Consider the following 26,933-nt stretch of genomic DNA (forward strand, 5'->3'; position numbering starts at 1 on the left):
AAAACATCTTTTTAATAACATTTATAAAAAAAATGTTACCATCAAAAGTGGTACATTCAGAATTGAACATCAATGAATGGTTTTATTTCTAATTTCTAAAACATCAAAATATAAAAAGAAGAAAGACTGAGCAGAAATGGGATGTTCAAGCCTCCCTTTTCTAAAACACAAGCTGCAGGTGCTGTAGACACAGACACCGAGGACAGTGTGGAAACAGTGGAATGAAGTGGACTCAGGTCACAGTCTGAATGTGGAAACAGTGGAGTGAAGTGAACTCAGGTCACAGACAGTGTCAGTGTGGAAACAGTGGAGTGAAGTGGACTCAGGTCACAGACAGTGTCAGTGTGGAAACAGTGGAGTGAAGTGGACTCAGGTCACAGACAGTGTCAGACAGTCTCAGTGCTCAGAGCTGCTGTAAGACTGCGTGACTCTGTTGGTGGAGCTCTTCTGTGTCTAGACCTGCAGGAGGAGCTTCTCCCAGACAGCCCTGTCAGTCTCACAGCACCCATCCTCTCCCTGAGACTCGTCCCCAACATCATCGTAGTCAGCCCTGTCAGGGGCAGAGACTCCTTCTTCAGAGGGCAGTGTGGGCAGGACCCTGTCCACTCCAGGGCCAGTGTGGGGGACACCTGAAACAGAGACACAGAGTAAGAGACAGGCAGTGGACAACTGATGGACAGGTAGGACACTCTAAGCTGATATTTTTGGTTTAGCAAGTCATTAAAATTGGACCCATCAATTTTTAATCACGGGTACAGTATGCATTTTTTTTAATTGTATATGTGCGATTTTAAAATCTATAGGAATTAATTGCCTATAAACAATGCTAGAAATAGATAGTATCACAAAATTAATACTTGAAATACGGTTTGTCAAATGAATCAGGTATTGAAATAATATTACAAATTACAAATAGGGGTTATGAAAATGGTGAATATCAGAAATGACAGAGTAGATAAATTAATAATTAAAAAAATCATAGCCCCCACCTTGTAAAAATTGTTAAAATTTTGCTAAGAATATACCCAAGCTTTTGGTATAGTTAAAGGCAGATTAGTTCTTTGTTTTTTGGTACAGCTTTGGGAAAACAAGTAATATTTCAGACACAATGAGTTAAATATTTGTTAACAATGACAATACTCACACTAAACAACACACAGAAGAAATGTACAGCACACATGAATTGTACAAATTTAGGCAACTACTTCCTAACCACCCAGAGAAACTACAAAGTGTCACCAAGTATTTAACTTTTACAGAACACCTACACAGGCCAAAAGAAGAGATATACAGTAGCCGCTTTTTTAAAAATCAAACAGAATACGACCTACAGTTAAATCTCTCTCTTTATGAACCTGGATGCTACAAAATCAATATACAGAACAGTTGTTACAATCATTTAGTCAAAAGCCTTGAATAGGACATTTTTTAAATCAAATTGTATTTTTTAGGATGAGTTGATGGTTCAGTGCAGATTTCACTTATGCTTATGAAGTTCCAGTGCTCTAAAACCACAGTGAAGAAATACTTTGACAGTATTTTCTGGACTCATTCTTTTTGCAGTCAGAGAACAGAATTCCTGGTCTTGGGGAATCCAGAGCTTTGCTCTGCCCAGACCTCACTCTCTCATAATAGATCAGCAGCTGATCAACCTCAAACATCTGATTGGCTGGGTATGTCAGTATTTGGGTTTCAATGAGACTCTGATCTATGAAGTCTAACCTTGTACCAGTACAGTCTCTCAGCCTGTACTGGCGAATATTGATCCCAAAATGCCTGATGCCCCCTTATCTTGAATGAAAGTGGCACTGACATGGATTACTGGGAGTCGCCTTCCCCATTACTGAACCACCTTGCCCACACTGAGCCCCCTGGCTGTAGCCCCCTTTACCTGAAGCGGGGTCTCCCTCACTGTCCCCCACATGACTGTACCCAGATTGTGTATCATCAAAGAGGAGTCTCCCTGTGAACAGAAGAGCAGGTCAGTAATGTCTCTGTCATTCTGACACAGACTGGCCTGTCAGAGATCTCTTCTCTTCCAGTTAGTATTTATTTGCAGATGTGAAATTAGGTCAAGACTAATTTCTAACGACAAAGGTTAATGCAGGCTGGTACAGGGTGTACTCAATCTTATTAATAATAATTCACCTGACACAGTGTCTGGACTCTGGAGCACAGTGATGGCATCATCATAGTACTCTGGAGCCTCTTCTTTCACAGAAGACATTAGCTCCCCTAAAGCACACAGAGCACAATGTCACTATCAGTCATCAAAACACTGTTTCATCTAAAGCGCAGGACTGCTGGAGCTCATCATAACACACTGATTAACTAAACATCATGTTATGACTAAAACACCAGACTCTTAAGTACAGGTGATCAGGGAACCTGATTTCCTCTCCTATTCATTTCTGTCATAAATTTAAAATTAATCCTAGATTTTGTTGTATGAATATATTTGGACAGAGAGCAGTAATGTGAGCCCCAAAATCCAGACTCAGTGTGATGTACTGTGCAGTGCACAGTGAGAGGAGAGAGTCAGACTCACTGGGATTGGTACAGGGTTTCTCTATGGGACTGGACAGAAATAACTCACCTGACAAGGCATCTGGGCTCTGAGGTACAGTTACAGCATCATCATAGTACTCTGGGGCCTCTTCTGTCACAGGGGACATCTTCTCTCCTGAACCACAAAGAGCACAGATTCAGTGACACATATCAGAGCACTGAGCCATCTAGAGCACCGGACTGCTGGAGCTCCTCAGAACACACTGATTAACTGAATATCACAAAGGAACTAAAACTCCAGACAAGTACAGGAGATCAGGGAACCTGATTTCTAATCCTATTCACTTCAGTGATATATTTCAAACAATTCCTAAATGTTAAAATAAGATGTTGAAGGACATCAGGGGAGAGAAAGGTTGGTTGTATTTGGAGAGAGTGGTGATGTGGACACTATGAGCAACTGAAGAGGAGCAGACTGAGTGTGCAGGGCTGAGATCACAGAGAGAGAGTCAGACTCATGTGACTGGTGAAGGATAACACAGACTCCATATTCAGAGGCTGAGATCAAAGAGAGAGTCAGACTCACTGAGATTGGTGCAGAGTTTCCCCCATTTGACTGGACTGAAGTAACCCACCTGACAATGCATCTGGGCTCTGAGCTACAGTTACTGCATCATCATAGTACTCTGGGATCTCTTCTTTCAGAGAGGGTATCGAGTCTCCTGAACCACACAGAGAGACAGAGAATTTACACTTCCGGACTCAGACTTACTTTGACCATAGAGCTGCAAAGTTACTGTAGTGTGATTTTAAATGTTTTGTGGAGTATAGTTAAGCCATAACTCTAGGGTCGCTGATTTATCTGATCTGAAAGGCAGTTTTTACAGCATGCTGTTCCCCAGTCTCCTTTTCTATCAAAACCAATTAGAGCAGCACCTTGTTTACTACCCCAGTATTGACCAGCTATAGTTTTGCTCAGCATCTGTGATCTGCCGAGATAAGGCTAGTGTGAGGCAACACTGAAGAGCTGGTTTTCTAAGGTATCAAACACATGTGGTTCTATTTGTATAATTCAGTATTTTCTACATAAGTTCTCTAAATGGCATCCTGGTTTGAGGTGAGAGTGAGTACTGGACTGAAGACCACCCACTCCCACACTGAGCCCCCTGACTCCACCTCCCCTCACCTGGTACTGGGTCTCCCTCACTGTCCTCCACATCATCGTATCCAGAGGGCAGCTCATCAGAGAGGAATCTCCCTGTGAACAGGAGAACAGATCAATATTACCTGCAGTCAGACAGCAACCACACTGTCCTCTACTGGAAGAGAAGCCAGGATGTGAGTTTGTGTCTATAAGGCAGATCCAGAATCGTGCTGTGTTGATTTTCTTCACTTAGTTTGACACCAGTTGAGAAAGTAAACTCTACAGGTTTAAAACTAAAAAATACTTTTTTTTATAAGGCAGCCCAGGGATAGTGATGTGATCATTTTCTTTATCTACCTTAACACACCTCTTGAGAAAACCAGTCAGAAACCAGGATGGTTAGATTTTCTACAATTTTTAAGTCCTCAGATCTTCCTCAGAGGGTGGAGATCAATCACACCTGAAGACTCTCTCCACTCACGTCTCCTGGGGGCACTGTAGGTTCCCTCTCTGGCCAGTTTATACTCTATTTTCTCATAGATGGCATCATGATAAGGGGCGAGTGCTCCCTTAGATAGGGCTGTGTGAGGAAACAGACACTCAGGGTTAACATGCAGGGAGCAGAGTACAAGATCAAACATTGACTACTAAACCTTCTTTGGACATTTGAGCACATAAATGTTATGCTTCTGGATTTGCAAATTTCCTGATATCTCCATCTGTAATTGTTGATAATCTTTTTTAAACTTCAAATGGTTTTCTCTACCAGGTTTATTCCTCACGGTAATTATATAAATATCAGTTCCATGTGAGTGACAGAACTGACCACTAGAGGTCACTATGTGGATGGAGAGTTCCCTCCCTACCTTTCCTCAGCTTCCTGTTCTGGATCAGCTGCCCCACTAACAGAGCCAGCACCACGAAGAGCAGAGCCCCCAGCAGCAGGAGGACCAGGGGCGAGGCAGATAGACCTCCCAGCAGCTGTGTCTGGGGTGTTGTCCTGGTTCTGCCTGAGAAAGGGGGAGACAATGGATGAACAGGGATCAGGAGAGGTGCTCTTGGGCTCATGTACGCTTTGACAGATGGAATGTTCTGTCCTCCCCCATTTCCCATATGGGGCTATGATGGTTCAGGATCAGGTGCGTAGAGGAAAGAGAGGCACTAAATCTACAATGGGAATCTGAAAACACTGATCTTCACCCTGAGAGAGGAGAGGAGACATTACAGCTACACTGGGAATCTGAAGAGACAGAAAGACAGGAGTTATCACTGACAAGGAGGATTTCTGTTCACCTGTAGCTGTTGCTGGACTGGATGTTGGCTCTGACAAACCTGTAAAAGAGATACGAGAACTGTCATTATTTTGTCTTTGGTTTTATAGCAAGCTGAATCCAGAGTGGTCTTAATAAAATAAAAATCTTTACATGTGTTCCTTGAGGTCAAATGTAGGATTGCAGGATGAATGGTGTCTTGCTCAGAATTAAAGTCTAGTGCTGTTCACACACACAGGGCTACACAACATCCCGATCTTGTGACTGATGATCTTAAGATATTAAGCAGTGATAGAATATGTGTAACAGTGTATCTTCTCCATCAATCTCCTACTTTGTTCATCTACAGTTCTAAGACTCTCCTCACCTGTACAGGTAACCCCTGCATCCTCCTTGTGTCGACAGTCACTCTGATTCAGTCCAGAGTGACAGCAGTCCCACAAATGAACCTCACTGCCCCTGCAGTTCACCTCGTCCAGCCAGATGGAGCCACTCCCTGGTCCGAATGAGGCCTCTACTGCTGCACTCACTGCGTCCCCACAGCCCAGCTGTCTGCAGACCACCTGGGCATCCTGCAGGTCCCAGGAGTCGTCACAGACTGTCCCCGAGGGGCCCTCATACCGCAGCTCCACCCGGCCAGAGCAGTTAGTGCCTCCAGCCAGGCGCAGAGCCAGTGGGACTGAAAGTCAACAGAAGGGTTACTGAGTGTCATCAGATCTGTGACTGTAGATGAGAGCAGAGAGGTTACTGAGTGTATTTAGCTCAGTGACTGTAGTAGAGATCAGTGAGGTACTGAGTGGCTCTAGAAGAGAGCTGTATGGTTACTGTTCCTCAGCTCAGGGCTGCGGTGTCTCTGAGTGTTTTACACACTGAACTCACCTGGGCAGTACAGCTGAGGCTGCTCTTCCTGAGGGGCTGGAGTGCTTCTGTCAGCTTCTTTTCTAGGACCTTCAAAGATTAATAATCATATAAAAACATTATTATTATAAAATAAAAAACAATGACATTGCTTTCATTTTTATACATGTTTGGATATAAATTAATAAGAATTCAGTTTAAAGCTTTTGTCTGTTCTAAATATGGCAGAACACTAATTTACAGAGCATTACTCTTCCCTCTGTACCTGAGCAGGTGATATTAGCCACTTCTCGGTCTGTGCAGTCATTCTGGCCCCAGGGGGAGGAGGGACACTGCCACAGGGTGGAGTCGTGTTTGCGGCAGGAGACAAAGTCCAGCCATTTGGGATCAGGGCTCAGCCTGGAGTTTGTCTCTCTAGTGGTGCCCTTGTCTCCACAGCCCAGCTGTTTACAGATCACTGCAGCTGTAATGTCTGTCATGCTGTTGGCACAGATGCTGCCCCAGGTGCCATTGTAGTAAACCTCTGCCTGTCCTGAACAGCCTGCAGATAGCCTCAGGAGAGTATGATCTATCAAGACAGCAAGGAAAGTCAAAGGAAACAAACCCTGACAAGACAGCATTTCATTCTGAACTGGTAAGAAACTACAAGCAAACAATGTGAACAGCAACCAGTCTCATTTCCCGTACTAATCCAGTTATAACTGACTCACGTAATGAAACAAGGACAGCTGTACAATAACACAGTTGATATGAAGGTGACAGGACTGTGTGGTTCTACAGCATTCCCAGCTGTATCATAACTATATCTTAGTCTCTTTTTACAAAGCTTTGCGGGATCTTGGCCCAAAATATTTGAGTGATCTTTTAGTCCCTTATAATCCCTCTCGTACACTTCACAATCACAAGGAGCAGGTTACCTAGTTGTTCCTGGAATTAAAAAAGTCACAGCTGGCAACAGAGCATTTTCTCATAGAGCTCCCCAATTCTGGAATAGCCTCCCCGCAGATGTGTGGAATTAAGACGCACTCCCAGTGTTCAAATCTGGGTTAAAAACATATTTGTTCAGTCTAGCCTTCGGATAAATATTTAGGAAAAGCAAGCCACGCAACCTACCAATTTCTGTTTTCGTTGTCATTCACTAATACTTTATTTCTTGTCTATTCTGAGGTGGACTGTTAGGAAGCCAGGCCCAGAATCCAGCTCCTTCTACCTGTCGAACTCAACTTCCCAGAGAAATTTCAACCAAAGGAAACTACTGAACATTCCAGACACTGCTAGACCTCACTACACATTACTGAAATAAAAATACTATCTTTTTTCACCATGTCTGTTCATTTTAATTAACAGAGGAGGATAGGCTCCCCCTTTCGAGCCTTGGTTCAGGCCTGGAAATCTGTAAAGCTGCTTTGTGACAATGTCCATTGAAAAAATACAAATAAAACTAAACTGTATTGAATTGAATTTTCCTCAATAGGATATATTTAAGCACTCCAAATGCAAACCATATCCACGTTGTGGAATTCGAGAATATGGATGATTTTTGTTTTTCGTTCATTTACCTGAACACAGGATTCTCACATCCTCCTTGTGTCCACAGTCATGCTGTCCCCACCCTGCTGAAGGACACTCCCACAGAGACGACTCGTTACCCATACAGCCCACCTCGTCCAGCCAGATGCGTCCAGTTCCCTGGCTGAAGGAGGCTGGCACTGGGGCACTGAGGGCCGTCCCACACTGGAGCTGCCCGCACACCACCTGAGAGTCTGCCAGGTCCCAGGAGTCATCGCAGACTGTCCCCCAGGAGCCATTGTGATAAACCTCCAGCCTCCCAGCACAATCGCCTCCTGCTCCAACCAGCCTTAAGGAGCACTGGGCTAGGAGAGAGGCAGGACCAAATGATAAAGACACATTCCTATAAACATAGTAGTTCAGGTGGGTAGCTGTGTCAGCATGCATAGGCTGCAAAGGAACAAGTAATAGGTTTATTCCATGCTGAAAAAAAGAAGAAAGAAAACACAACGTTTCGGCCGTGGAGCCTTCTTCAGGTGTGAATTTCTATAAACATTGCTGATACAATTACCTCCTACCTCATCTAGCCTGAGGGAGTGCTGGGCTAGGAAAGAGACATATATATCATTATGGCTGGAGTGGTGTCATTCAAGCTAACATTGACTCTTAAAAAAAAGTTAGGAGTCTCAAAAATATTAGTTTACATATCTGCAGAACTGGTAAGCACAGAGGAACAAAGTGAATCTTTTGGTTTACTCGAATTACCTCCTTATTAGAGTTGTCATCAGACTAAATTCACAGGATAAAATATAAACAAAGAGAAAGAAGAGAGAGGTAACTGAAGGAAGGAAGAGAGAGGAGGCATGTCAGACAAGAAGAAGTGGAGATAAAATTCTAGTTAAATAATGTGAACCTTGTTTAAGAGACCTTGCAGTCTTGTAATTTAAGAACATTAAAACATTTTCAGGTTTCCTTTATTGTGCAATCCTCAGGCTAAAGGCATTCTCTCCTAGTTGGAGGTTTAGAATAGAAAGTAGATTTTCATTCACTTTTCGGCATTATATTAGTGAGAACATATTCTGTTCATTTAGGATGCAGGGTAATTCTCTGGTTAGCCTGTTTATGCATCATAGAGGATTTCAGATTATAGAGTTATAAGGGAAAAATGTTTTATATAACAAGGGGTAAACTATGGATTTTTACCCTGTCTTCAAACTAAGTGTCTGTAGAAAACCAGAATAGAAATAGCTATAAGTCAATGAATTCTGACCATTCGGAGGCTTAGAGAGATATCATTGCTGTTTGGGGCAATGCTGAGCAAAAAACAAGTTTTTGTTTAATCTTCATTGCCTGCATGTCAGTCAAGTGCAGATCAATCAGATTCTAGCAATCAGTTTGTAAGAAGTCTTCTTTTTTACTGCTTAAATCCTATATATAGCCTCCCTAGCACTGCCTATGTCACTAAGACATATGAGAAATGTGATGATTCAGGTTTAATATCCAAGGGATTTGTTAAGATTATGTCACGAACAAGGACTGAAATCCGTGTCAGATCTTGTAGAAGACCCTATGCGATGCGGTAAGAGCTGGAGAAAACAGGAGGCGTGGTAAAAGGGAAAACACAGGGGTTTAATAGTGCACAAAATAATAGTGACAGTCCGTGAGACAGTGTACGAGGAAGACAAAACGGCATCCAAATCCAAACGGGTCCAAGGGCAGGTCAAAGCACAGTCCGAAAGTCCATCAACAAGGAATCCATCCTGGGACGCAACAAATTAAAATCCCCGGGAGGGGGGAGCACACGGACAAACAAAACATGGAGGTCCAAGGGTGACGGGGCGAGATCCTCCAGACCCCGGGCTCAGGAAACGGGAGGTGTCGGGGATGAGGCCTGTGCCCTCAGGAGACGGACATAGGGTTTCCTGGTGCTAGGCGGGCCTCGCGACATCTTACCCTAATGATGAGCCCCGAGGACTGGAAGAGCTGGTCTTAAATAATAACACTAAAAGGGTACGCCTGGAGAGCTTAATCACACGAACAATAATGGGAGCAGTGAAGCGCCCTCTAGGGAGGGATGTCGGGCGTGACAGGTTCTGAATGTTTTAATGTTTATTTTCTTGTTATATCAATGGAAATCCAGCCCATTCAAGATAAAACATTATATATCATTAATACAACTAAAAGATTGTTTTTATGGACCTAATAAACCAGTACTTTTCAATGCTTATGATGTAGTAAGTGCATCTACATCCATACGTTCTGGTAATGCCCACCAATCATTCTTTCAAAAAAATAAATAGATAAAATGTTTGTTTCCTTAGGCTGTAGAGTTTCATTGTTCTTTATTAATGTATTGACTTGTCATGCAAATATTCTCAGTTTTCATCTTTGTTGCTCACAACTGCAAGAAAGGAGATCTTAATGAATTAGAAGCACAGGGCTCACATCTGTGGTCAGCAGTGCATTAACCTGATGACAAAACACTGCATCTCTACAGAAAGGGATGATTGGATCGAACAATATACAGAGCTTCTTCTACAGACATGCTCAAGTTTCAGGAAACATTTATCCCAGCTCTATTACCAGTCTATATTAATGGACAAAAGACTTAAAATAGGAACAAATATCACTTCATACAATATTTTAACTCTTAACAGGTTGTTAACAGCTGTTATATTTTGTGACAAATCTTTTAGGGTTTGTCTTTTATGTCCTATATATCAATCTGCATATGATAACAGTCAAAAATACTTTGAATGGCTCCTACCTGAGCAGAGCAGGGCAGCATCCTGTCCAGTGTTGCAGCTAACTGTCTGTGGAGAACTGCAGTTCACCAGGTGAGACTCGTCCCCGGAGCACTGAATACCTGTCAGACACACAGCATTGTCACTGTCTCATACACAGAGGAGTTATAGACTTGTCCTACAGAGCACTGAATACCTGTCAGACACACAGTACTGTCACTGTCCCATACAGAGAGGAGTTATAGACTTGTACTACAGAGCACTGAATACCTGTTAGACACACAGCACTGTCGCCTGTCTCATACAGAGAGGAGTTGTATATTTGCACCACTGAGCCACAGCCCAGCTGTCTGCAGACCACAGAGGCCTCTCTGTAGCCCCAGGAGTGCTGGAGGAGTGTCCCCCAGGTGCTGTTGTAGTGAACCTCCACCCGGCCATCACAGTGACTCTCTCCTCCTGACAGCCGGACTCCACCATCTAGAGCTGACAAGGATGAATCTAAAAAATAAATGAACATCACGTTTTATTGTCAGTCAGATATCAGTACCATAAAACCAGCCCACGGAGATGGAGAATTTGTTTTGTCCAGGTGAAAGGATGGAAAATTTGTTCATACCTGACTGATTTCATCGTTATCTTTTGGTAAAATTAACATGACACATCCATGTGTTCAACCTCAAGAAGCATTGTTTTTAAATAATAATAATATCACTTTATTAACCCTAAACAATTCCTTGCATTAGGAATGATCTTTTCACATATCCCAGCTTGCTCTCCATGAGACACACACAGACAGGGAGAGAGCATGGGGTCAGAGCACAGGGTGCCATTGTACAGCACCCCTGGAGCAGTTGGGGTTACAGGCCTTGCTCAGGAGCCCAACAGAGTAGGATTCCTCTGCCAGTCACAGGATTTGAACCAGCAACCTTTCAGCCTTAGCCACAGAGCCACCACTCCACCCGATGTTAATTATTAACAGTTTTTCAACAAAATGTTTGGACATCATGTTTCATTTATTGGATGGCATTGTGTTGCAGTAGTTAACATTGCTGCCTCACAGCACTAATGACCTGCATGTTCTTCCCATGTTCACGTGGATTTCCTACCACAGTCCAGAAACATTCTGACAGGTTATTTAGATTTTGGGATAACTGCCCCAGGTATCGGTGTGTGTTTGTGTCTGTGTGTGCACTGTGACGGACTGGTATCTGGGGCACTGAGGGCCGTCCCACACTGGAGCTGCCCGCACACCACCTGAGAGTCTGCCAGGTCCCAGGAGTCATCGCAGACTGTCCCCCAGGAGCCACTGTGATATACCTCCAGCCTCCCAGCACAGTCACTACCTGCCCCAACCAGCCTGAGGGAGCGCTGGGCTAGGAGAGACAATACCCAGTGATATAGAGACATATATCATTATAGTTGGTGTGGTAATTCTCTGGTTAGCCTGTTTACGCATCATAGAGGATTTCAGATTATAGAGTTATAAGGGAAAAAAGTTTTATATTACAAGGGGTAAACTATGGATTTTTAGCCTGTCTTCAAACTAACTGTCTGTAGAAAATCCTAATAGAAATAGCTATAAGTCAATGAATTCTGACCATTCGGAGGTTTAGAGAGATATCATTGCTGTTTGGGGCAATGCTGAGCAAAAACCAAGTTTTTGTTTAATCTTCATTGTCTGCATGTCAATTTAATCAGATTATTATTTGCTAGCAATCAGTTAGTAAGACGTCTTCTTTTTTACTGCTTAAATCCTATATATAGCCACTTTAGCACTGCCTAATTCAGTGCTTTTGATATTTTTTTATTTGTTGGTGAAGATGAAAAAACATTCCATATTTCTTTTGAGTGAGTGCACACAGTAAGACATACGAGAAATTTGATGATTAAGGTTGAATATCCAAGGATTTAGCTTCAATTCAAGCCCTTGTCCAGGCCTCTACTGTCTATACTTCACAAGATATTGCACCCCAAAATGTTTAAGGGCACATCCTTCCAGGCAGAAATTCTGTGACAACCTGAGACTCCATCTCCAATGGATTTGTTAAGATTCTGAATGTTTTAATGTTTATTTTCTTGTTATATCAATGGAAATCCAGCTCATTCATTATAAAACATATATATCATATATATATAATTATATATCATATTTCATATCATTATATATTATATATAATTAATACAACTAAAAAGATTATTTTTATGGACCTAATAAGCCAGTACTTTCAATGCTTATGATGTAGTAAGTGCATCTACATCCATACTTTCCGGTAATGCCCACCAATCATTCCTTTCAAAAAAGAAATAGATAAAATGTTTCTTTCCTTAGGCTGTAGGCTTTCATCGTTCCCAGCTGTCTTAATTAATCTATTGACTTATCATGCAAATATTCTCATTTTTTTATCTCTGTTGCTTACAACTGCAACAAAGGAGATCTTCATTAATTAGAAGCACAGGCCTCACATCTGTGATCTGCAGTGGATTAACCTGATGACTAAACACTGCATCTCTACAGAATGGGATGACTGGATTGAACAATATATGGAATCTCTTCTACAATCATACTCAAATTTCAAACATTTATCCCTGGTTTATTGCCAGTCCATATTAATGGACTTAAAATAAAAACAAATATCACTTCATACAATATATTAACTGCTGCTGACAGGTCCAGTTGTTATATTTTGTGACAAATATTTTTGGGTTTGTGTTTTATGTCCTACATATCAATGTGCATATAAATAAAAAAATACTTTGAATGGCTCCTACCTGAGCAGAGCAGGGCAGCATCCTGTCCAGTGTTGCAGCTAACTGTCTGTGGAGAACTGCAGTTCACCAGGTGAGACTCATCCCCGGAGCACTGAATACCTGTCAGACACACAGCACTGTCACTGTCCCATACAGAGAGGAGTTATAGACTTGTACTGCAGAGCACTGAATACCTGTCAGACACACAGCACTGTCGCCTGTCTCATACACAGAGGAGTTATAGACTTGTACTGCAGAGCACTGAATACCTGTCAGACACACAGCACTGTCACTGTCCCATACAGAGAGGAGTTATAGACTTGTACTACAGAGCCCTGAACACCTGTCAGACACACAGCACTGTCGCCTGTCTCATACACAGAGGAGTTGGATATTTGCACTAGAGATCCACAGCCCAGCTGTCTGCAGACCACAGAGGCCTCTCTGTAGCCCCAGGAGTGCTGGAGGAGTCTCCCCCAGGTGCTGTTGTAGTGAACCTCCACTTGGCCATCACAGTGACTCTCTCATCCTGACAGCTGGACTCCACCGTCTAGAGCTGACAGGGAGGAACCTGTAAAAATCAATAATCATCAGGTTTCATCATCACACATCAACTCTGTAATCCAAGCTCACAGAGGCATTGCCTCCTGACCGGCATTTAGAATGGGAGGCTTCATCCTCTCCAGGTTACAGTAACATCTGACTGATTTCACTTGTTTTATTTGTCTGTCAAATGCACAATCACAAACTTTGGGTAAATTTCACATGAACTATCCCTGTTTTCTCTATCAGAAACGATTGTTTTTAAATATCCATTATCTCATGTACAACCAAATGTGGTTGGTACATCATGTTATTATTTAGGTGTGTGTTTATTACATTGATTGACTACTGTTACGTCCCAGTGTCTGTTCTGTGTGTGATTTTTCTGTTATGTCCACACTGCTGACCCTTGATTGTTCTTCCTTCCCCATTGGCCAACCATCACACCACTGTTTCAATATGATTTCATCATCAATCAGCCCTCAGCCAATCAGAACTCATTTTATTCACTATATAACATGGAGGCTTTCAGGAAGAAAAGGCCTTTTGTTTGACTTCGGTCCCGTTTGGTTTTGGTTATCGCTTCGCTTCGCTTCTGGTTATTGCTTCGGCTTCGTTTGTTGGTTTGTTTTGCTTTGTGTGTGTGTGTATTTTTGTATAGCTTCGGCTTTGTTGTTTTGTTGGTTTTACGTTAGTTTCTTTGTACTTTCGTTTGTTTGTGTGTTCATCCTTGTTTTGTCATTACCTTGCCCCAGTGTTACATGTTCAACTTTTGTGTTCTTTTGTACCTTCTCCTGTTGATTACTCTTGTTTTCCCTTATTTGTATTCCTGGTTCACTTGTGTTTTTGTGTGAACTTTTGTATATAAGGTTAGTTTAGGTTGTTGGGTACACTTTACACACTTAGTTGATTTTGTATTAGTACACTAGTTTAGTACGGGTGAGTGCCATTTGTCTTGTATGGTTTTGGGTAGTCAGTGCAGGTTAGCTAGGGTGTTGAAGACACCAAAGACCGTGTGTTTCTGGTTTTCTTTTGTAGTCAGATTAGCTTTCCCTCACTGTCCTAGCCAGCTCAATTTTGTTTGTTATTTTCTTTCCTTTGGCAACACTCTAGTTCCTTACCCTTGTTATCACGCTTCCTAGTCCCTCACCAAACCCACCTGCTTTCAAAAGAATTATCCTAAATGCTACACCCCTTTACCCCTAGACCCTTGGGGATCGTAACAACTACCTTCATGGAAAACTGTGTGTTACCCATCATCACAGACTAATTTTCAATGATAGTCCTGCACACTTGAACATCATAGGTCAACTGAAGGAAAATGGATACAGCTAGTTACTCCAATCAATGTATTTTACTCACGAAAAGTCTGGGTGAAGTCAGCGATTAAGACCAGTCAACCATGTGTGAATGGTTTTAAACATTTTTTTTATAACCCCTTCCAAATTTCATTTAATTCAAAAATACAAATTCATAATTTGAAGGATTTCCCTTCAACCAGCAGATATATCGTCCTGCAACTCACAACTGGTAACCCATTACAGCTAGCAGGTGTGAGCCTGGTCAGTACCTGGATGGGAGACCTCCTGGGAAAAACTAAGCTTGCTGCTGGAAGAGGTGTTAGAGGTGCCAGCAGGGGAGGCACACCCTTCGGCCTGTATGGGTTCTTATGTGCCAGTATAGCAATGGGGACACTATACTGTAAAACGGCGCCGTCGTTCGGATGAGATATAAAACTGAGGTCCTGACTCTCTGGAGTTATTAAATATCCCAGGGTGTTTCTTGAAAAGAGTAGAGGTGTCACCCTGGTGTCCTGGCCAAATTTCCCTCCCTGGCCAATCATGGCCTCCGAATAATCCCCATCTATGAATTGTTCTCCTCTCCACTGAGAGCTTTTGTATGGTGAGTGAACTGGCGCACTCTAGCTGCCGTCACATCATCCAAGTGGGGCTGCACATTGGTGGAAGTGGAAGGGAGTCACCACTGCCTGTAAAGCACTTTCAGATGAGTGTCCAGAAAAGTGCTATATAAGTGTAAGAAGTTAATTCATGAGTTAGGAGACAACCGACTGACTCAAGGTGATTGCACACAAAACATCTAAAGTGTGTCAAGATTGTCTCTCATTTTGCACGTAATGAAGGCATGCAAAACTATCTCATGTCTGCCAATCATTGCTTCATCATAATTACAATGTTTAGTATTCAAGATGTAAATGTGTGTTGGTTCTCACCAGAGCAGATGACTCCTGTGTCCTGTCCATGAGAGCACCCTGCTCTGCCCCATGAAGAGACAGCGCAGTGTGAGAGACGGCTCTCATTGCCCCAGCACTCAAACACATCAGCCCATACTGGTCCACTGCCCTGTCCAAACCAGGCCTGTCCTGGCACTGCTACAGCCTCCCCGCAGCCCAGCTGCTGGCAGAGAACACTGGCATCTCTCGGGTCCCAGTACTGGTCACATACTGTCCCCCATTTACTGTCGTACTGCAGCTCCACTCGGCCAGAGCAGGAGTCCGAGCCATTCGCCAGCCTGAACCCTGTGTATCCTGCACACAGGACAGGGATTATAGTTAGGAATTGTGCAGTACTTACACACACTCTTCACACTTACACAAACCAATACTGTCCTACAAGTACCTGAACGTGTTACTGTTCAGTCCAATTGAATTTGAATGCTTTATTCATCAGCAAAGGTGGCAATTTAAAGTTTAATTAATTTACTGTTAATAAGAAGATTAGTGTAGTGAATCTTCATGGTTAAACACCAATCCCCAGTGCTGACACAGTTATTGTAGCAATCATCAGTTTCTCTTTTAAACTTCAGTTTTGAGCTCCATTAAAGACAAAATGAAATAAATCATCCTCCTCTTACCAAAACACTGCAGTCCCACATCGTTCTCATGGGTGCAGCTCTGTGTCTTTGTGGAGGACTTTGGACAGAAGGACAGGTGAGATTCACTTCCCTGGCACTGGAGCTCCTCTGTCCAGACCTGTCCCACCCCCTTCCCGAAATGAGCCCCCTTCAGCACCTTTGAGGGAACCCCACAGTCCAGCTCTCGACAGACAACTTCTGCATCCTGCCAGTCAAAGTCAGAGTCACACACTGAGCCCCAGGTCTCTCCGTGCTGCACTTCCAGTCTCCCAGAGCAGAGATCACTGCCTCCAACCACTCTGACCCCTCGATGAGCTGGAATTTCAGAACAATAACAGAGATCACTGTCCGTGACCTTTCTGACAACTCGATGAGGTGGAATATCAGAATAATAACAGAGATCACTGCCCCTGACCAGTCTGACCCTTTGATGAGCTAGAATATCAGAACAATAACAGAGATCACAGTCCCTGACCAGTCGGACCCCTCAATGAGCTGGAATATCAGAACAATAACAGAGATCACTGTCCCTGACCACTCGATATGCTTGAATATAAGAAAAGATAGGAAGAGAGAGCAGTAATAGAGAGTGAGTATTCATTATTTGAACAAAATTGTGAGGAATTCTAAAGAATACTAAAACTATACACTGTTTTGGAATTTTGGGAAATTGCTCAGCCAAAAATTAATCTGTAAATTATCAAGCACACATTCACTGCAGATCAAGTCACTGTCACAGAAACACTGAGAGATCAATGAAAAATAATTAAAATGACCAGAACCTCTGGACACCCCACTGTGTCAGAGGAGCTGACATCCTAGAACTCTGGGCTTCAAAGTGGGAATTTGTTTGTGAAACACAAGTAATTAGTGATGCAGAGGTTATAGAAAACCAAGCCTAACATACCCAGTCCAGCTACTGTTGCAGCTGGACTGCCTGACCTGCCCCCTGACAAAAACTGTGAACAGGACTGTCACAACCTGGCACTACTGGGGCAGGACTGTCTGACCTGGGCACTGGTACACACTCTTGACAAGACCAGGACTGTCACAGCTTGCACTGCTGGAGCAGGACTGTCTGACCTGAGCACTGACACACACTCTGGACAAGACCAGGACTGTCACAGCCTGGCACTGCAGGAGCAGGACTGTCTGACCTGGGCACTGACAGATACTCTGAACAATATGACAACACACACTAGCTGAGGGTAAGACACAGTAAAGAGAAACAGACCCTGAGGAAGTATAGGCTCAATTACCGAAGCTCACTTCTATTAAGATTAATAGAAACAGTATTATTTTTCATGTATTTACAGTATATATTGGCTACAGACGTGTGCATATGTGACCTTATTTCAGGTACAGTGCCTACATATTATTTTCTAATTTGTAAAGGGATGAGCATGTGGAGACAAGACAAGATTGTGATTTCTGTCAAACCAATGAAGATTGATCTGCCATCCTCAGTCACCTGTAAGCTGACATTTAAAAGCAGGAAGCAGTTCACCCTGATGAGATGGGAGCAGAAGGAAGGGACTGATCACTTTTGAGAAAGATATTAAAGAGCTGGTAAGCAGCTTAACTGCCTGTTGTATTCCTTCATGTGAAGATGTTCATTCAAATGTTTAGCTTTAGTTTTTTGTTTTTGGGTTGTTTTTTATTGTTCTGTAAATAATTAAACACTACTTTGGAAATGGAGGCTTTATTTGTGTTCATCCAAATAGCTGCCTGTATACAGCAGCTGGCTTCTGGGTTTGACACTTACAAAGCATTATTATTTTCTGAAACCTCAACCCTGGAAAACATAAAACAGAGGGAGAGGGACATTTTTCCCTAGAGAAACAGAGATGTTATATCAGATTGTTTAGTTATTTTTTAAGAATGTGAATGTATTCATGATGTATTTAAAACATTCCATACTGTATGTACACTGAGAACTGAGGGCACCTTTGCTAAAGGATTGTTGGAATATGGAACAGGTTACCAGATATCCCAGCTTTCTTGAAGAAACAGTGGATGAGACCCTTGGATCAATACTGACTACCAAATGGACCAGGAAGCTGAGAGATCTCCTCTACTTTGTAATAGATTAAATTTTGAGAAGACATATCAGTCATATTGTTTTTATTCTATAGTTTTTATTTCTATAGTTTTTAGATATTGTTGTAACTAATTTGTTTCACTCAATCTCACAGAATGCAGTCATTGTTGTTATGTTTGTAAATATATCAGAGAAAAGCAACTGATGTTCAATGTCAATGCTGTAATTCTTTGATCAATACAGCTCTTTGAATCTGAATTTAAATAGAGAAAAGGGAGAAGTAAGAGAGACACAGCAGAACTGTAAGTGAAAATGATCCTGATGAATTACAAGGAGGACAAACTGGAGTTTTCAAATCAAGACCAAGAATAAATTTGTTTATACAGATCTATCGGTCACATACTGTAACTTTATTTGTAGATTTATAGCCTTATGATCAAACACTGTCCTTTGGCCTCATTATTTGTCAATTGTAAAACCTAACAGGAATCATACAGGTGGGGTTGGGGGTTTCAGACAGTTTTCAATATCTGTTCTACACACTGCAGGAAATACAATCCAGAAGGAGAAAAGACACACAGTGACAGGGAGGAGTACTGTCACAGCTCTCAGCAGGACAGGAGCAGTAAGAATGGGAGGATGGACAGATGGATTGTGATGATGGACTCTAGATAAATAGAGGAGTTTTAATTCTCCTCAGTGCTGGAGACTGGAGAGAGTCTGTGTCTTTTACCTGAACACCTCACTCCAGCATCATAGTCATGAGGAACGCTATACTGTTTCATTTCTTGTTTTTCACAGTCCCTCAGTGCAGCCTCTGACCCCCTGCAGGAAACAGCACCCAACAGGACTGATCCAGACCCTGGTCCAAAGTGAGCTCCTCCTGGTGCTGAAACAGCAGATCCACAGCCCAGCTGTCTGCACACCACTGCAGAATCATCCAGATCCCAGTCAAACTGAGCTACTGTCCCCCACTCTCCACCATGATACACCTCCACTGTGCCCTCACAGGGACTGGCACCATTCACCAGCCTCACATTAGCACTGTCTGCAGAGAGAGAGAAACAATACCTATCAACACGTCTACAAGATATTTTTATATTAAGATTTTAGAAATAAACCTGGAATTTTTATTTTGTTTTACCTGTTTGATTGGATTGCTAGTCTCTCCCATGGGGAACAAGAGACAGTGGAGTGACAGGAAGTCCACCAGCAGCCATCTTACCTCTCCCTCCACACACCTGTGTCCAGATCCTGTTATATATCTCTCTGTCCATATCACTGTGTGACTGCAGAGGGCTGTTCTGCTGTGGTTACTACAATGGACAGTGGCTGTTAAGACTGTGCTCATGTGTTTCTAAAAGCTGTGGTTAGTACAGTGGACAGTGGCTGTAATGACGGTGTTCCTGTGTTTCTGGAAGCTGTGGTCAGTATAGTGGTCAGTGGCTGTAATGACTGTGTTCCTGTGTTTCTGGGAGCTGTGGTCAGTATAGTGGACAGTGGCTATAATGACTGTGCTCCTGTGTTTCTAGAAGGTGTGGTCAGTACAGTGGTCAGTGGCTGTAAAGACTATGTTCCTCAGTTTCTAGAAGCTGTGGTCAGTAGAGTGGACAGTGGTTGTAATGACTGTGTTCCTGTGTTTCTAGAAAATGTGGTCTGTATAGTGGTCAGTGGCTGTAATGATGGTCTTCCTGTGTTTCTGGAAGCTGTGGTCAGTACAGGGGACAGTGGTTGAAATGACTGTGTTCCTGTGTTTCTGGGAGCTGTGATCAGTACAGTGGTCAGTAGCTGTAATGACGGTGTTCCTGTGTTTCTGGAAAATGTGGTCAGGACAGTGGACAGTGCCTGTAATGAGTGTGTTCCTGTGTTTCTGGGAGTTGTGGTCAGTAGAGTGGACAGTGGCTGTAATGACTGCATTCCTGTGTTTCTGGAAGCTGTGGTCAGTACAGTGGCTGTAATGATTGTGCTCCTGTGTTTCTGGAAGTGGTCAGTTGGCTGTAATGATGATCTTCCTGTGTTTCAGGAAGCTGTGGTCAGTAGAGTGGTCAGTGGGTGTAATGAGTGTGTTCCTGTGTTTCTGGGAGCTGTGTTCAGTAAAGTGGTCAGTGACTGTAATGCTGTGTTCTGGGTTTCTGGAAGCTGTGGTCAGTAAAGTGGTCAGTGGCTGTAATGACTGTGTTCCTGTGTTTCTGGGAGCTGTGGTCAGTATAGTGGTCAGTGGCTGTAATGACGGTGTTCTGGGTTTCTGGAAGCTGTGGTCAGTATAGTGGTCAGTGGCTGTAATGACTGTGTTCCTGTGTTTTTGGGAGCTGTGGTCAGTGGCTGTAATGACTGTGTTCCTGTGTTTCTGGGAGCTGTAGTCAGTACAGTGGACAGTGGCTGTAATGATGGTGTTCCTGTGTTTCTGGGAGCTGTGGTCAGTATAGTGGTCAGTGGCCGTAATGAATGTGATCCTGTGTTTCTGGGAGCTGTGGTCAGTATAGTGGTCAGTGGCTGTAATGACAGTGTTCTGGGTTTCTGGAAGCTGTGGTCAGTAAAGTGGTCAGTGGGTGTAATGACTGTGTTCCTGTGTTTCTAGGAGCTGTGGTCAGTACAGTGGTCAGTGGCTGTAATGACTGTGTTCCTGGGTTTCTGGAAGCTGTGGTCAGTACAATGGACAGTGGCTGTAATGACTGTGTTCTGGGTTTCTGGAAGCTGTGGTCAGTATTGTGGTCAGTAGCTGTAATGACTGTGTTCCTGTGTTTTTGGGAGCTGTGGTCAGTACAGTGGACAGTGGCTGTGGTGTCAGAAGGCTGAATCACTGAAACCAGGTTTGGTGTATCTGGTGTATCTGGGTCTCAGGCCCCACATGTACTTAGCAGTGGGCACTGACCGCATGTCTGTATCAAGTTAGAGATTTAAACACTAATAAGTCTTTTCAACATTCTACTTTGAAAATAAGTTATAAAATCCAAAACAGAATCAATAAAAATATTTCTTAATAGATGGATGCTTTACAACTTGTGCTGCAATATGTGAAGTGTAATGCTGCAGAAAGATGGGAAATCTGCAGCAGAAGATATAATTGAAACCCAGGCGCAGGACTTTGAGCTCTTTCAGAGTTTGAATGATCAGGGAGTAACAGATCGAATGCAGGCTGATGGGCTGAATGAAAAAGGTGAGCAGAAAGAAAAAATAAAGAGGGACACCCGTCTCCCAGCTGAAATAAAGAAAAGAAAGGCTGGAGAGTCAGCGAGGAAAAGGAAAGAATTAAAACACAGAAAATATTTCAGGATCGAAGAGCAGGAGTAGTGAGAAATTAAAATAACTGTGTGATAAACTTGACTATGAAAGGAATGCGAATGCTAGGTTCACAAGGTTTGGCTCTAATGATGGAGATTCGGTGTTCTGAACAGTTTCAAATAAAGAGGTGATTAGTGTGACTGGGAGCCTGAATGAAAGACTGAAGGTTTAATTGAAAGACGTCCTGACCCAGTCTGAATGACAGGGTGAACGCTCGAGGGAATGTTGCTGTTGACGCAAGTCAGTCCCAGCCCAGTCTGTACGTGAAGTGTGTATACTTACTGTCCAGGGCACATTTACAGTAACTAGATTTGTTCTTTTGATTAAATTTTCAATCACCTTCAGTTTGGAGTGTGAAATATTTTTTTCCATTACACACTATATGCTACAATTCATTTAAATACTACTTTTTATTCATATATTTTTTTGCTATGCTTACATGATAAATATGTGAACAATGTGTTTTAGCTTTTACCTCTCAAGATCTTAGTACATAATTCACAGATTGAATTATAGTTGCACTTAATAATGTAATCTAGAATCACAGTGCACAAGTTGTTGTTATTAATCTTTTTTTTTAATTCCATAATGTAAGAAAAATTATCCCTATCATTAGTTATCTAAGATTTACAAACAACAATTCATTTAGCTGTGAAGTATCAGTCAAATGCAGAATAAACATGGAACAAGAATTAAACCTTTATCTCTTCAAAATGAAGGACTTCCGGGTCAAATACACATTTCTTCCAACATAATAGACACATTTCTCAAATAAAACTCCAGTCTGAACAGATCCCAAACTTTTGTTTAAAGTTGAAAAAACTACAAGATTTGCCTCAGGACTCCTGTGTTGTTACTGAAACTGGACATTGTTGTCTAAAAGCACCCAGTATGGATTCAGGTCAGAAAACTACAACACACTGCAGTACAAATACCTACCACCTGAATATGACTTCTATAACAAATAAACACAACTATATGTCTTGTCCTCAATCATGTTACAATGTTAGATCCTTCTGTAATATAATTACCATAGTATCTAAAACTACTGTAATCATTCTCAAAAATAACCATGGATCAAAAATATTTTAATACATTTACCTTCAGTACTCTTATTTGTATTAGCACATTCACCTGCAATAGTTACTAATATTATTTGTTAATCGGAAACGTGCCTTAAATATACTTTTATCTCTGATCACCTGTCTGTAATATTTCTTTGCACTAAAATTGTCACCTTCTCTCAAAATACTCTATTTTTTAATAACATTTCCATAATGTTATAATGTTATTATTAATGTTACTTTAATAATACAGTAAATATAAAATGTGTCAATAGTAATAATACTGGAGTCTCAATAATACTCTAGTATTTAATAACACACTTATCTCAGTTAAAATATTAGTCTAAAAATACTCCAGTGTTTAATAACACATCAGTTAATTACTGTAATAAAACATATTAATTCATCAGTGTGTAAAATAAAATATCAGTCCGATCAATACAACAGTGTTTAAAAACACACTGATCTCTGTTAATACACTAGTCTGTTATTATACCTGATAGAGAGGGCAGAATTGAGCACAATGAAATAAACAACCCCTGGTAAATATTTTGAAGACGTTGTATTATTGTTAAAACATTTGTATTCCTTTTTGTTTGCAAATGGGAACATTTCCACAAGTCCTAGCACATGACCCAAATTACAGCCCAAATTTTGTATTTTATTATTATGGTAATAGATAAGGGATTGTCAAGTTGTACAGCATTTTTGATAAGGTTGCTAAATATCTACAATATTAATAGTTATAATAAGTATATGTTAGTACTTAAAAAACATTATCCTTAGACTGTGTTGTGTGTAATAGTGTATAACTGCATATAAAACTATTAATACAGCATTAATAGAAAATAGTTTAAAAAACATATAAGTTGAATTAATATTATGATTAATTGTCGAGGTGAAATTCTTGTTAATACTGCAAATTGTTTATTATTTTTCCTTATTTATAGCACCAGAATAAAATCAATTATAATTTTAAGGAATATCCATAAAGCTGAGTTTTAAATTAAACAGAAAAGCGCTTCTGCAAACTGTGGTCACTACAGCGGGCAGTGGCTGTAATGACTGGAGAACTTCAGATGGCTGGTCCTGGGTTCCAAGAGACTGTGGTCACTATACTGGACACTGTACTAACTCTGTGGTTTCCAAGTCCTGGGACCAGTGTTTCTGTGTTAGTGGGACCTGTGGTCACAACAGTGGTCAGAGGCTGACAGGTACTTCACATGTTGTGCTGAAATGTGTGTGAGGTGTATATCCCCACTGTCTGTATGTGAATTGTTGACAATGATTTTCTAGCCTTTACCTAAACTTAACACATGATCATCAGATAAAATTATATTAAAGAACAACATTTTTCAAAAATTCCAGACAGCCCAGTAAAACTGTACCGGTCGTAATAATATTTAATATTTATTAATTAACCATACTATTTTTAACCATACTATTTTTGCACTTTTCCAAGAATTACCTTGTACTATTTTTGTCCTGTTATATTTTCTCTGTTTGCGGAATTTTGCACAGTTTTGATTACTTGATTACATGTTATTTATGTTATGTTATTACATGTTACTGTTTTTGCTATTGTGTTACTGTCTATTGTCTTATCTGCTGTCCTATTTATATAATGCATCTGAGTGACTAATGAGAAACACTTTTCATTATACTATGCACCTGTGTAAGTTTAATGACAATACAGTTGAATTTAATTGAATTGAACAGGTTTAACATATAGGCACAGATACATTTATTGTGATGTTGTCCTGAGCAACTGCTCAAAAATCTAAACTTGAGTCCTGTGATTACGAATTAATTTTTAAATATTGCATTTGTATGATAACATGTAATTAAATATTTAATTTGTATTACTCATACTTATATAATTGCATTTGATAATAATTTTAGATTTCGAATGTAGTCAAAAACAATAAAGCATTCTTATTAAAACTTCACAATTTACAAAAAAAACCCTGTCATAACTAACCTAAAAACACAAATTAAATTATTTAGCTGTTAAATAATAGACAAATCCTGTATAAACACAAAACACAACTACCATTTTTTAATTCCTCCTGTAATGCCACAATATCTTGTAGCTGTTAAATTATTAATGTTACACCTCAGTTTCTGATGAGACCCCAGTTAGTAATAATACACCTACAATACTAAGAATTTCCACAATTTTGTAAATATTTTTCATTTTGTAGCTTATAAACCAATAATGAATGTAACTTTTATCAGCCTGTGCTTTTCAATGTGAAAACAAGCAAACCTGGGCTTTATGAACCAAATAATACATATATCGATTTGATTTTCACAGTATAAAAATACAAGAGCTAATTGTCCTATGACTAAAAATGCTTTACATTTTCAAAATGTAATTTTATGCCTTTGAAATGAAGAATTCACACTCATGACTTCCTATCATTTTTTACTTGTTTTCACAGCAACTGAACATCACACAGCTTAACGATAGAAACCTGGACTGTCTGAATACACCAAAGATATAATGGCAGCATTAAAACTCCAGTCTTAATTCTCTAGCATAAACACTTTAGGTGGTAATAACACATTTACTGTATATCTATTAATACATCAGTCTGTAATAGTTTAATATCAGTCTCAATAATAATTCACTATTTAAAAACACGTGTATCTCTATTAATGCACCAGTCTGTAATAAGACAATACAGAGGAGTCAGAATTGAACACAATAAAACAATAAACAACCCAGGGTATTTCTGAATCATCCTGTATAATATGATATTATTCTAGAAACATTTTTTATTGCTCACACTTTTTTGTTTTCGAGTAAATGAAGACTTTTTCACATGTTACACCATATCACTCAAATTATCACTTATATATAAAGTTTATTATTACAGTAACGAGTAAGTTAAATAACTTTTTAAAGATTTTATACACTCCATGTTTTCACAAATTATCAATAGAGGGTGATAATGGCCAGCTTCTGCTCTATCCATCTATAACATTATTATTATATAATGTTTAGAAATCTTAAGAATATTTTTAAAAAATCCAATAAAAATTAAAAGCAACTAATTATATTTAGACACAACTAATTATATTTCCTTACTTAAAGAACAAGATAAAATATAGTTATAATATTTTTTATAAATACCCACAAAGCTGAATTTAAAAATTGTTCAACCCACTTATTGCTCCATTTACATCAAAACTTTACTTAATTTAATTCCAGTTGTTGTCTGTCTGTCTGGACAGGAGAAGACTGGTCACTTACTGGCTGAGCTGTGCAGCACCAGGACAGCGAGAGAGAAGATGGACAGGCAGCTCTCCATTGTCATCAGGACAGAGCGCAGCTGATACCCCTGTCTTCACGCCTGAGCCCACAGGGCAACTGAGCTGCTGCTCCGCACCCCAGACCCCCAGTAACAACACAGCCCCCCGCCCCGCCAATCACACACAGCACTGCCTTTTCAGACTGACAGCAGGAACCTCTCACACAGGTGGGACGGCCAATCACACAGGGCCCTTTCAGTCTTCTCCATATATATCAGAGACACATCACTGTTTCCTCTCCTGAAGACACTCCCAGCAGCGCGGAGGAGAGGAGAGACAGGAGCAGCTCTGTGTCTCACTGGAGGAAACACAGATACAGATACAGACAGCAGGGCTGCAGGTGCTGCAGGGGCAGGAAGAGATCAGATATTCAACTAAAAAAATTGTAGACAAGTATTATATTTTTAAATCAGTATCAAGATTATCAATTATGTATATATGGTCCTGTAATTCTTGCTGTCTGTATCAGGAAGTGTCTAGAACGTGGTCCTGTCTTGCTGTTGGTGTCAGGCAGTGTCCAATGACTGGTGTCCTGAATATGGTCCTGTCTTGCTGTCGGTGTCAGGCAGTGTCCAATGACTGGTGTCCTGCAGTGAGTCACAGAGTTGTTGTGTCTCCAGACAGTAATGTCTTCTGGTCATGGTCAAGGGCAGTGTGAGGAGAGCCTGTGCTCAAGGTGGCAGTGAGGTCATTCAGGTCAGCACAGGAGTACAGAGACAAGGTGGACTGAATAAGAACTGGCTGTCCTGTGACTGTGATCAATAATTTAAATGAAAAAGAAAGAAAAGCCCAGCAGTGATTGTCCCCTCTGTACTGAGCCTGGTGGACAGCAGCTCTTCCAGTTGAGTTCCTCAGACCCTGAGTCTGTCTCTGCACAGCTCCACTCCACACAGATGTTCCAACCCCTCCAGTTGTGACCCCAGTGTCTCTCTGTGTGGAGCCGACTGCATGATTGAGACTCTCTAACAGCACAGTGGAGCTGAACTGATACTGATACACTGATACACCCCCAGTCTGAACAGTGTGAGGGCA

General features: G+C 41.2%; 1 pseudogene; it reads right to left on the reverse strand.

Moving 5' to 3' along the window:
• Positions 1-453: 453 nt before the first annotated feature.
• LOC148812562 (antigen WC1.1-like) lies at positions 454-25,900 on the reverse strand (annotated as a pseudogene).
• Positions 25,901-26,933: the final 1,033 nt, after the last annotated feature.

The sequence above is a fragment of the Atractosteus spatula genome (genome assembly GCF_055471065.1).
Source record: "Atractosteus spatula isolate fAtrSpa1 chromosome 10 unlocalized genomic scaffold, fAtrSpa1.hap1 SUPER_10_unloc_2, whole genome shotgun sequence".
In the NCBI taxonomy this organism is placed as follows: domain Eukaryota; kingdom Metazoa; phylum Chordata; class Actinopteri; order Semionotiformes; family Lepisosteidae; genus Atractosteus; species Atractosteus spatula.